General features: G+C 40.2%; 1 protein-coding gene across 4 annotated transcripts in view; it reads left to right on the plus strand.

The window, feature by feature from the left end:
- Window positions 1–11,505: 11,505 nt before the first annotated feature.
- The window catches only part of LRFN2 (leucine rich repeat and fibronectin type III domain containing 2), a 152,462-nt gene continuing 150,577 nt past the window's right edge, over window positions 11,506–13,390 (plus strand). For 3 of the 4 annotated variants that reach the window (XM_088161268.1, XM_088161269.1, XM_088161267.1), the window contains exons 1-2: window positions 11,506–11,886; window positions 12,401–12,608. The gene's annotated coding sequence lies outside the window, so the exon portion shown is untranslated. Of the gene's footprint in view, window positions 11,887–12,009; window positions 12,609–13,390 lie in introns of those variants that run through there. The other variant, XM_014877300.2, reaches the window with a different exon arrangement.

Here is a 13,390-nt window from a genome sequence, read left to right on the forward strand (position 1 = left end):
ATACTGTTTCTACAGGTTGCATTTGATCTCAATTTCAGTTTAATTGCTTCCCTCATTCACAATCTGAACCTAGTTAATATATACTTTTACTTCCAGTTTTCTTAAACAATTTTCACAATTAGATGAGTTTCTTTTTTGCCATCAGAGATAACAGCTTGTGGGTACAAGCATTCAGCTGGAATCATGGCACAGTTTTCCTGTATTTCAGCTGAACTTAAGTCAAGTTGGGATCTTAGTTTTCAGGGCTACTTTGAGGCTTGATTTAAGTGTTTAGGTGTTAGAACTGAACTAGAACTGACAATTGCACAGGTAAATGAAATTTAATTTGCTCAATTTAATTTTCACAGTTTTGTTTTTGTACACCTTGAGACTTAATCCATCTTGAGAAAACAGTAGTATGGTTAAAAACACATACTGAACTGATAGCTTTCATATGAAAATCAGTAGAAATAATATTTTAAAAGATCTGTTTTCGATATTAAGCTCTCTAATGAAAAATAAGGTTATTTTTAATTTTCATCAAAATGTCAGGTTCAGACAGCCTAAGTAAGCATGAGAAGTGCTCAAACCTCTGTAGCATTTTTACCCCTGACTGATTTTTCCTTTTTGAGTAAAAGTAAAGAAAACTACTTCCTGAGGGTCTCTGCATATTGATATCATTCTTTATTACCTCATAGCTTGGTCTTGTATATTTTTCTAAACCTGATTTGATGGAACCACTGATTTCACATCCAGGCAGGCAGCTGAGTTGAGGTTTAGGTTTAAATTTTAGATTAGGACCATATCTCAGGCTGAAAATCAGAAGGAAAAAGATACCAGTTAATTTTAAATAAATAAATTGGGAAAAGGTAGAGAGTGAAGCTGTTTCTTTTTCTGTAAAGCACCTTGTGTCTCTGGCTGGGTTAGATTTGTAGTTAACTGTCTCAGCCCTTGTACTGCACGTGAGGAAAGCTGCACTCTGTGTGAGAGTAGATAAATGAGGTTCACAGCAAATGGGTTCCTTTTCAGCACCAGGAGTGCTTTCTTGCTGCATGAAAAGAATGTCTTGGCAGTGCATGTGACTATTTGGCTAAATTATTAAAATACACACCTCAAAGAGAAGGAAATTTATCAAACATCAAAGTAAATGGCCAGCTTTATGTGTTCAGTAAGGTCTGATCCAAAATCCACGGAGGGAGGTGAAGTACATTTCTGTGTGATTTGAAGGGCTCTGGTCCGTGAAATGTCAATGGTTTGACAATTCAGATCAAAGTTGCACGGGCATTTGCATGCCTGACAGTGCAGTCGAGTGCTTAGTGGGCTTTTTTGCCTGGCCTGAGCAGATTTGGCATCTGCATGTTATGGGCACTGGTAACAGCAGTTCCCTAAATCATCAGCTTTGCTTGGGTGTCCCCTTTATCCAGGAACAAGGGTGTTTTCTATTGCATAATTTCACTCTTGGCCTCTCCCAGCAGGACTGCAAATGTCATGTGGATGCATAAAGGTAAACACCTGCACCAACAAAGGCATTTCCAATTTAAGTAACTGAATAGGCCAAGAATTAAGTGGAAGTCTTAATTAATTTTTTAAACTGAGAGTGAGTTCCATGTCCAGTGACCAAATTTTGTGCCAAGTCATGATGTAGCTCTTGCTGTTTTTTCCCTGACTTTTGTCTTTTTGGATGCTGTCTGTGACTGAGCCATGGTCCTTGTGTAAATGAACAGATCATGTTCCCAGACTGAAATATTATTTGAGACTGACACAGCTGCTTTTTGGTGTCTGCTTGTGTGTCATACTCCCAGTGATGGGAGCTGGACCTGGAGCCACCACAGAGCCCCCACACAAATGCAGGTGAGGGAAGGGAAGGGAAGGGAAGGGAAGGGAAGGGAAGGGAAGGGAAGGGAAGGGAAGGGAAGGGAAGGGAAGGGAAGGGAAGGGAAGGGAAGGGAAGGGAAGGGAAGGGAAGGGAAGGGCTGTGTCCTGGATCTTTGTGCTGATTGCTGCCTTCTCTTTAACATCTGCCTCTATTTTTGCTCCTCTCTCGTCTTTAAGCAATGGTGTGTTTGATCAGAAGGAATGTGCTGCCAAAATTAGAATATATATATATGTATATAAATGTCCCTTTCTTCTGCCTGCGTACATTAGAGAAAAGCACTTACACAAATCACGTGAGAGCAGAAATAATTAGGTGTGTGATTGCACATCAGGCTTCCCTAAATACATTCTCATCAGACATTCAGGAAACATTACAATTTTATTACCAAGGGAAGGCTTTGCTTTTATTATTTTTGTAGGGGTAATTGTTTTGGGCTCTATAAAATACAATCTTGTAACTAAAGAGGGTGTTTGTTTTGAAACCTTTGGCATGAAAGAAATTAACATTTCAGTTTCACAGGTTTTGCAGTTTTAGTGGGTATCTCTATTCACTGGTGTGAATCAGGGAGTTTCTGTTATGCTTATTTGTTTAGTAGCACCCACCTCAGGTTCGCAGCCCTCATAGTTAATCCATTAGTATGAGATTCTGGGAAAGACTTAAAAAAAAATTTGCACACTTCAATGATGTCCCACAGAACGGTTTGTCCAGCCTGGTGCTGTTGAAGTCATAAGCCCCTATTTTACTTGCTGCCCAGAATAATAAGTGAAAAGATGACCAAAAATTCCTTCTGCCCCTTTTGGCTCCCTCATCAATACCCTTTTTTGAGCTCCCTCCTTTTCTTATTGTTTTTTCTCTGCTCTCTTGTATTCACTCAACTTCTGTCTTCTTATACACATGTAAGTCTCAAAATCCTTTGTGTTGTTCCCTATAATTCTCAGTTTTCTTGTTTCACTCATTTGTGCCTTTTCTCTCTCCACATTTGTTTTTGGTTTTTTGGGTTTTTTTTTGGTTTTTTTTTGGCTCTATAATTTCTTCAGTTTTTACGTGTGGTTTTTTTTGTTGTTTTCTGTTTGTTTGTTTTTGTTTGTTTGTTTGTTTTTGTTTTGTTTAATTTTAATTCTGCCAGGTTCCCTGTCTTTTCCCAGCAACCCTGGGAGACATCACAAAGCTACCTCTATTTCTTTCTCTTTCTCCTCTGCATACTAGGAATTGAACTCTTAGGATGAGTTGCAAAGAAGTTGGGCAGCATGAGGGGAGTAAACACATGGGATTTGTACCCTTGCTTTCCTGCAGCACCATCCACTCTTACATTGCTGTAGCATGGGAGCATAAATCAGATATAAAGAGAAGGGTGCTTTGGGTGCCTTCAGCCATCATCTTTATCCCTTTATAAAGCAGGGTGGTGTCAGCTTGATGGCATCTCTTTGCAGCAGGCATAAGTGCTTCTGTAGGCAGGGTCCAGGCAGAAATAGACACTTCCAGTTAAGTTACAGCAGTACAAAGTGCAGTGATAGAGACATCCATTCATTTAATGGGCACTCCAGGGATGACTGGAGTGGGTCCCTCATGGGATCTTGGGTTATCAGACAACACAAAGCTCTGAAGGCTCTGCTGCTGGGGGAACTGTTCAGACCTAAATTATGATCAAAGGGCACAAATCTTTACATCAGCATGAATTAGCTCATCTGTCTGACAACCCATCTAGTTTATAAATTCTGTGGACAAGTAAGGTTCCATTTGTAATGTACTTGGTCATGTGTGGAGTACTGGAACCTTTGAAGGATCCCAGAATCTCTGAGACATCTCTCCATAACAGTTACCCCAGAACTTGTATGTGTCCCTGTGTATGTATGTACACCACATTTATATATGTTCTCACTCTTATTGAGGCCTTAAACATGACTAAATTTCACCTTATAATGCCCAGTAATATCTTTTCTCTTGGTACTCTCTACTTTTAATATTTTTAGCTGCCTAATTCTTATGAAAACCATTATTCTCTCCACACTTTTTCATCCAGCTGTACAGTAATTGTCAATGCCTTCTAAATATCCCATTTTATTCCTAGTTACAAAGACAATGATTTCCAGGTACAAGAGAAATATGGAAATGTTTCAAGCTTCTGCTCTGGTGGCCTCACGTTCAATCCTATGTGCAGAAATCAGGGCAGCTGTCAAAAAGAAAGCAAAAATTGCTCATTCTGCTTTGTACATTTACATGCCTGGTTTCTTAGAGATTTCTGTAGCTATTTCAGAATAATTTCCTTTTAACATCTAGGGAGTATTTACTTGCTCTGTAGTGAACCAAATTCCAAGCCTTATTGTATGTCTTTCTTATGCCTGTAACCACAAAGGCGTTTTCTGTCTCTCCTCTAATACAACTGTGATAAAGACACAGCAGTGGGTCGGTATCCAAGTTCTTCTGAAATTCATATTTTTCCTTTATTCTGATCTGGAACTGAGCTTGCATTGAATAAGGTTAGATAAAGGTAAAATCTCTTGAGGTAGATCATGTAATGGTAGGAAAGGTATCATCTGAGGAGAACCCTATGAGCTGAAAAATAGCAGGACAAGAAACTCATTTAATTTGACATAGCTATGAATATTTGACATTTTATAAGGAAATACAGAAATTTAGTCCATCTTACTGACTCTGACTTTCTAGAAAGTGCAGATTTCTTCCATGTATAGTCTCTGTGAACTGAAGAGGTTGAGGAGGCTGGTGAAGAGAAGTAGCAGTTCATGCAAAGATTGTCCAACCCTTATAGAGCAAACATTGCATAAACTGAATTCCCAAAGTTTTTACATTGGGTGTTAAAATATTGAGCTGCATCACACATGCCTTGAAAGAGGTGCTCAAGTTTTTTAATATATGAGAAAATGTTTCTTCTGTGTATGCTTATTGCTTATATCCTCTGTTTTCTCCAGTGTCTCTGAGCAGAATACCAGCAGAGGGAAGATACTCCGAGATGCCCTGGACATGCGAGGTCTGACTGAAGGTCAGGTCCCACTTCCCTTTTTCAGACCTGAGAGCACAGAGAACAGAGAAAACCATGTCAAAATACTCTCTACTTATGTTGTTCTTAAAATTTCTTATACCATGCTTGAGATAACCTGAAACCTCTGAAATTACTCTGTGTACCCTGTTGCTCCTCATAGCCAAGTAGATCTTGCTGTGCCTCTTTCTGGTCACAGTTTAAATTTACGTGCTTGACTTAGCTCTTGCATTCACTGATGCTTTTTTAAGACAGCTGTAATTTTTCTCTTTGATTTCTCTTAACTTTATGAAGCAAATAAAGAAGAAGAAATGGAATAAGAATTAAGAAGATATGGAATAATTTTCTCCTTCTTTCTTTTCCTCTGATAGACTCAAATAGGAACAGAGGCTGAGAGAGGAAATCAAATCACTTGTAATCCTGACACTGCTACTCTGCAGTACCACAAAATTTCCTCACCTTCCTTTATTTGGGTGTGCCCACCTGGGTTATGAATGGAAGCAGGAACTTCAGTCATACATGTCCTTCAGCAGCTTCCAAGGTCTCAGAAGAATTTGTTGAATCTCTCTGCATATCCACACTTCATTGGCATCAGTCTCAGGAAGGTAGGATGGGAGAGGGTAGACCTGAGCAATAATTTGGGAGCAGTAAGGAGCCCATCTTCCCCCAAGCTGGGGCCCAGCAGAGCAGGTAGGAATGATGCACTGCAGTGCCTCTGAGGATTTCACACCACTTTCTGTTTCCTGTTCCTTTCTGCATCAAACTTTAATAATACTCAGGTTCCAAGTCAGATCCCAACTCATGCCTAGTTTGTGGCTTTTCTTCTTTTCTAACTAAAATTTTGTTGAAGTATTATTATGAATAAAACCTACAATTTTTACATCATGATGAAGTTTCATTAAGAAAAAATATCACCTTGTATTATTTCTTTTGCTCTGTATACTGCAAGCCCTGTGTTACAATCTTTACTCATTTCAGAGGTCCGGGATTGTTCCTTTTAACTGTCTGATCCCATCCTTGGCAAACTTAGTAGCTTTTGGACAATTGTGACCACAGAAACTAAGTGCTTTGTGGCTGGGAAGAATTCTTCCCACAATTTGCAAGGTAGATTATTGAGGTTATTGATGGATTAATTCCTTTGACACCTCCATGCTATAATGTGACAACTGTTACCAAATACTTTATGGTGATGGCTGTAGTTTTGATAAAAAACAAGAGTTTGCTGAAAAAATTCTAATCTCTGCCATTTTAATTAACTTTTTAACTTTTAATTTAGTTACAAAATTTTAACCATTCAGTTCCACGGCTGAGACAAGCAATTTTGAAAGGACTAGAATGATTCCTGAACAGCTTAAGGAGCTGACCTTGTCCTAGATATGGACTCTTGTGCATTGTATGCCAGAGTCTTCTTGCATGATTAGCATAAGACTGGTTTTACAGCATTATCCCTGGTTGACAAATCCTGTCTGAAGGTTGCCTGTCCCCAGTCTCTCACAATTCCTCTCTCCTTAAAGGTTAAAAAATTCCCAACAACCTTCTCTTCTCCAAACTGTTTTTTAAGTGACAATTAGAAAACAAACTAAGATCTGTAGCATGTAACAGGGCATGAAGACAAATGACTCAGCTGGTGCAGACATGAGGTTAGCAGGGGACTCACTGCAGCAAGTACCAGGCAGGGCAGTGGAGAGCCTGACCTCCCTTACACTGCTCCTGTTGCCTGTGGAATTGTAACAGATGATCACAGTCTAACAGCATCCTCTCCAAAGAGGGATCCCCTGCTGCATGGCAAGTGCACATGTCCTCTTTCAATAATGAAAAACATTGGCATCTCTTATTCTGTGTGGAAAGGGTCAGAATGAACACTCATATTCACACTCCTCTTGTGCCATGCCTTTATTGCACTGGGCCTCTGCTGCCCCTCTGGATGTCAGTGGTGACTGGGAGCACAGAGTGAATCCATGCCAGAGGTTGCAAGCTCACCAGGATGAGATCCTCATGGGCAGGTGGCAGAGTGCTGCTGCCTCCAGGTGTACTGTGGAAGCTAATGCTGTACTTTTCATCAAATTGAGAGAACTGGGAAAGCACTGCTAAGGCAGTCGCTATTCTGATGAACACTGTGCTGAAAGAGATGTACACTAAATAAGAATTGTATTTGTTTGCTTGTTTGTTTGTTTGTTTGTTTGTTTGTTGAGTGAATAGATTACACAGGTCTCAAATAGCACTCATTTTCCCACAGTAGAACCAGTCCACTTGGCTGGGAAAAAACTTCTGCTATTCCTAATTCTGAGTTTTCTGAACAGGAGATGCCCAGCTGTAATTCATAATTACCACTTTGAAGTTTTGATAACATACCAAAGTCTTTTGAGCAACAAAATCAGGTGTGCTCGTTTTTTAAAAATAGCAGCAGTTAAAGATATAAAGAGAGTAGGAAGTGAATACACCATCAACTGAAATTTTAAATCAAGATTTAATCCTTGACTGCCTTTATAAAATATGTATTTTTGCATCACCCAATATTATGATGATAGATGCAGGAGCCACAGAGAGGATTTCTGTAACTGAGGTTATGCAGAAGGTCAAATGAGATGGCCATAATGATCCCTTCTGGCCTTAACCTATCAATCAAAGGGCATTAAATTTTACTCACTGAGCTGGACAAGTGATTATGCAAAATAGAAGTACAAGGATTTTCCTTCTTGTAAAGGGAGAACCTGGAAAGAATAATAACCCTGGGATAAAAATACTATGCTGACCTTCTTTCAGAGCATCTACAAAGTTACAGTGGGCCCTCTTAAGGTAAGCACAAATATCCTGGTTATTCCAGATGAGATGAATGCTTAGAATGGAGTAGGTTATGAATATATAATTTATTCTATGACCTGAAATAACTTTTTCTTGACATTTAGCTACAAGATGGACAATGAAAGATTGTTGTGGAGTTGTTGAAGTATATTAATGAAGTTCATCCTCATATTTTCATTGTGATATTAGTCTGTGCTTTTTATAACAGTGAAAAGGGACCCTTTTTATTGCAATAGGGACCTTTTGTGATGCTTTTGTCTCATTAATACCCTCAAACCCCTTTTTCCTTTCACTGCATGTAAAACAGTGCCTGGTCTCTGTTAGACGTCTGGGTCTAGATATTTGGATTAAGTTTGGATGCTAAGATGCAAGAAACAGAAAGAAAGCACTTTCAGTTTGTCTGTTGGCTGGAACTGCTTTTAAAAGCAGAGGGATGTGTGGGTGGAGGATGTGAGAAGGAGATTTTGTGCTGGCATATACATGTGTAAACAGATATTCAATGATTTGTAAAGAGCTGAGCTGTACAACACCCAAGAAATATACAATCTTTCCCCAAACCTCCAATGTTTGAAAGCTGGTGGGTTCAGATCCTGACAATTGTTTTCGTCAGTAGAGCCACAGACCAAAGGGTTTTTAGACTGTTTCTCAATCAGTGTAATTGATTGGCAGCCATTGATTAAACAGGCACGTGGACCAGTGCTGACAACTTCGGTTTGGAAGGGAGTGGGCAGGAAATGGGAATCACCAACGCCTACAGGCACATGCTGAATTGTATTGTCAATCAGATGGCCAAAGGCTTCAGCGTTTCTTCTGCTAGCCTTTGAGAGGAGAATGGTGTTTGTAGCAGGTGAAGTTGTTCTGGAAGTCCCAAAAATATCTCAATTTTATTTTATCTTGCTCTGCTATCCTAGTTTAGTTTTCTTAGGTTTTGATGTTATATCTGGCACTGTATGTCAAAGGAGAGGGCTTCCATTATAAAATTTCTGTGTCAAACTGGGTCTTTTCAGTGATTGACACTGTTCAAGGAAACCTGTACGAATGTGATTTTAAGGATTTTATGAGTCTTTTTTCACAGAGAAATTATGCATTCTGTTGGGGCACATGATTTCCTGCATCACTGAAAGCTTCAGCTGCTCAGCAAGATTCACAGAGCAAAAGTTAGCTATCTGCAATCCTGGTCTCTCATGTCTTTTCTAGATCTAAGTCAAGAATGGAAAACTGAACCTTGACAGTTCTTCCAAGGAGTGAGCATTGTGGACCTGTGAGATAATCACAACCTAGGCAGAATGAGATTTCTCTTGTAGCTCTTTGGGTCTGGTGGGATTTCTGTGGAGGTGGAAATAACAGCAGATGTAGCTCGAACACCCCTGTTGGCAGGACTGGAGAGAGGGCAGGCCTGAGCAAAAGAGATGAGTGGAAGTGGTAACCTGCTAGGAGGACCAAAAAAGAAAGCTGATGATACACTGAGAAACTCCTTACTTGTGAGCAAAGCAATATATAAATACCAGGGATGGCTAGTGAAGAGGGGAAACTGAAGGACATATGCCAGGGAATTCTGATTAAATTCTGAAGGGCATCACAGAAAGTTGGAAAGCTCCCTGGCCTCACACACTGAGTACCCATAATACCACAGCCTCATGTATACCTTTTTTGGTGTGATTTTACTTTTTTCCAGGGTTTTATCATCTTTTATTTTCCATTGGGAGTTTTCACTCTCAAAACTGTAGCTGGTGAAAGATTATTGGAAGATTTTTGGGGTGCATTGACAGAGTACACTGATTTCTCCCACTGCAAGCAATATTTTCTTTCAAATCAGACTCTGAAACACTAGTCTCAGAGTCTATTATTAATTCTTGATGTCATTAAGAGATGTCTTCTCTGTCTGTGATGCACTGACATTTATTTTATAAGGCACTGACATGATTAGAGCTTTGATTTGATTTTCTAGCCAATATGCTTGGCCCAAGATTCCCAGGAGTTATGTTTAAAGTTAGCTCTCTAAGTTCATGTTTCAGTCATCTATAAATGAAGTAATTTCTTAATATTTCAACGCCCAGTTTGGCAGCTTTCAGCTTCTCAAGTGTTCCTTTGGTTCCACTTGCTTCAGTGCCCAGGAAGATTACTGACTGTGGAACTCATGGCCTTCCTCTCAACAAGAGCCCTTCAGCATTGCTCCACATAGAGCCAAGCAGAGCTGAATAGGCTGAAAAGCAGGAATCTGCTCTCTGTGCAGTCCTTCCTCATCTGTTTAGCCACAGTCTGGATCCTGGGTGTGCTAAGTCTGCAGTTTGCACCTTAGGGATACACAGAGAGTCCCTGGGAATGCAGCAGGCACAGGTCAAAAGAGCCAGACTGGTAACTGTGAGGGATCTAAAGTTTGCAGCAGAATCTGCCCCTCCAAGAAAACCCCATGTATTCCTCTATTCACAAAAATATCTTCAAACTTTTCAGTTCAGTCTGGTCTGACTTTCTAGGGGCCAAATTTGATGCCTGCATATTATTTGGGTGACCTGGTTCTTCTACCTGCACTGGATAGCTTCTTGAAGTACATGTAATGTTTCCACTGGGGGTAAGGAGCAAATGAGGAGAGTAGCTAGGCTAGATGAGGCTATAAAAATATACTTGTTACCCTTCAGACTGAAATACTACAGCTCTTTCTGAACTCTTGGCCTTTTTTCACACTGGGATGTTTACAAAGCATCAGAAGATTTTGCTCTTTAGATCTCGAGTGCCTTAAAAGAGGTGTACTTTACACCAAATACAACGGACCTCAGAATCAGACCTTACATATTTAATCTGGATGTGCAGAAGCAGACTGCTCCACTGCTCATGCCTCAGTGCATTAACTAATCTTTAAAGAACAGGGATTAAGGAGAAGCTTTGCCCATGAACAGGTTAGCCCTGTCTGTCTAGCACAGGCTGCACAAACTCATTCAGATTCCTTAGAGGTGTGTAGTGCTGAGCACTGTCCAGATACAGGACACTGGATTAAATGAACCATAGGTGTGACCCAGGGCCACAATTTTCAGGTAAATTTCCACTGCAAAATGATACTACTTTCTTGGTTTGTTTTTGTGAGTGTTTTTGTTGTTTGTTTTGTTTTTTTTCTATTCCTTCCATGTGCATTATAAGTTGTTCTGTCTGTTGATATATTGATGCTGGTGTGCGGTAAGTTGAACGAGATGGATTTTTTTCCTCCTCTTTTATAGTCAGTGCTCATCTTTTCTCTGGCTCTGTCTAGGAGCCTCTTCAACCAAGAGAGGCAGAAGAAAATGAGTGTCTCTGTGTCAGGAGGCTGGAGAGAGGAATCCACTGGTAAATTGGAAAGGCTGATCAATCTTCATGAGTCCTTTTACCTCAGTTCAAGTTCTATTTAGACATAGCAATACTGTTCAGTGCAAAGGGAGAGCTACCATTACTTTCTTGCCATCAGTGTTAGAAATAATACTATTTAACGTGGGCAGCCCCTGTACATGTTCTTCTCTTTGTCATTTAAGTTTCTAAAACACAGCAAGGGAAAATTGTTTCCAGTGTTAAATAGAATGAATGGAGCTGACAGTGCTATTAGAATCATAGGATGGATTTCTTTCCAAAAAGACTTTCAAGATCATCAAACCCAACTGTTAACACTGCACTGCCAAATCCACCACTAAACTGTGTCCCTAAGCACCATATATGGTTTTTATCTGTCTTTTCCTACACTGATACAGATATATATGACTTCCACTACAACATTTCAAGCATCGGCACCACCTGAGAGCTCTTTGCAACTGCAGCTTATGCGTTTTGCAGTAAAATTTCTCTCCTCTCTTCCCTCCTCTTCCTCCGCCCCCAGAGGACTGACAGGCTTTCTACTGACAAATGTTGAGTGTAGCTCCTGAGGATTTAGCATGTCAGGCTGTGTCTACACAGCTTAGGTTTCTATTATTATGCAATGGCTTAGAGGGCAGTGCTTTGCCACATAATTACGGAGCCAATCTCTGTTAGGACCAGGAGTTTGGATGCCTCTTTCTATACCAACTATTTGCCTCCTGCCCACTTAGGACTCCTCCCTGACACTCTTACTTGTTTATTAGCTTCTTTTTGTGCCCTTGTTTCATCTGGTTTCTGGTTTTCTTCCCTTTCCTGTGCTACACATTTGTTTATTTCAGAGGTGAGGGGTCTGACTGAGTCGTGACTGCACGGATTCCTATGCAGTACAAAGCACTTGCTGTATGTTGCATCGTCAGAAGAGGTAAGAAGAAATTCCTGAAGCTGCCTGCTAGTTCTCTCGGGTTTTTCACTCTCTATCCTTTTTTTTTCTTCCTTTTTTTTTTTTTTTTTTCCTGGTGTGTGCACATTGCTTGTCTTACAAGCCGTGCAGGCTCTGCCATCTAGAGCACTTTGTGAGATCACTCCACTTTGCTGTTTTTCCTTCTTCCATCTCTGCGTGACTGTGTGTGCCTGTATCTCCCTGCCTCTCTTCCCCCCGCAGTCCGGCTCGGCCCCCCACCCCATCACACACACACACAGAACCTGGGCTTGCTCGTATGAACTTGAAGACTTGAAATACTGAAATGCATGTGTTACCTTGGGATGCACTAGGATCAGAATGCTCGAAAAGCCTGCAGGCTGCTTAGTCCTACAAGACTGGGTTTTTTAAATCATACAGGAAAAGAACAAGTTATTCACTTTTTAAAATTATCTTTCTTTTTCTTTTTTTTTTTTTTTTCTTTCCTTTTTTTGTGCTTTGGATGTTACTGAACAAGGAGTCTCAGGGATTGACACGCTCGGACTTCACTGAATCAGGCTGCATCTGACAAACAATCTTGTCTGCATTTTGGTGTGCTAGAGATCAACTGGGATTTTTCTGATTCTATTTTCTTTTGAAAAAAAGGATGCATGGAATAGAAAGAAGGTCTAAGTGCCTGTCTGAGACTATTTTACCAAACCTGGGATAAATGTTACTTCTCAAAGGTAAGTGCAAGGTTTTTCTTCCTATGTATGTATATACTGTATAGTTATAACATAAACCATATATAGATAAAACGCCCAAAACATTTTATAGACAGCTGCCTCTGATGGCAAAAAATGTCTCAGTCATGCATCTTAAAGCATTGGAAAAATGTATAACTTTACCTCCCATTTTCATGTTATCTTAGATAGGATTTTTCATGTAGAGTAATGTATCTCACTTTGGTTTCTGCCTCTCATCATATGAAAAGGCACCTCAAAACCAGTTTTTTAAAGAGTCAATAGGAATTTTTTATAATAGTTCTTAGACAGTGATGGAAAGATGTTTAAAAGAAAGGGTAACAATTTGGTTTCTAGTAAAGGAAGAACTGAGGAATAGAATAAAGCTGTGAAAGCAATTTCACCTTTCTGAGGAATTAGTAAGTCCCAGAAAGCTTAGGAAGAACTTTGCTGGACAGATCAACTCTGCTGTGTATAAAACCAGAGGGTAAAAGTGTGAGAACCTTGGCAAACATCATTTGAAGGAACAGAAGGCATAGGAACAGCTAGAGAAGGGAAGGGAGTGAGGGATATGGAGGGGCAGTGGGCACCCACTTCAGTGCCTGCTGTCACAGAGGCTGCTGTTCTTGGTAAGGCAATGCCACTGGTGATGGATGTCCAGAACTGGCAAGGTGGGCGTGTGGGGGATGGGGTACACAAACAGGTATTGCTATGTCATGTCTGTGTGACGTCAGCAGACATATATGCTCTCAGCAAGACTAAATGTACTGGGAATTGGGGTGGGG

The sequence above is a fragment of the Sturnus vulgaris genome, chromosome 3 (assembly GCF_052056855.1).
Source record: "Sturnus vulgaris isolate bStuVul1 chromosome 3, bStuVul1.hap1, whole genome shotgun sequence".
NCBI lineage: Eukaryota > Metazoa > Chordata > Aves > Passeriformes > Sturnidae > Sturnus > Sturnus vulgaris.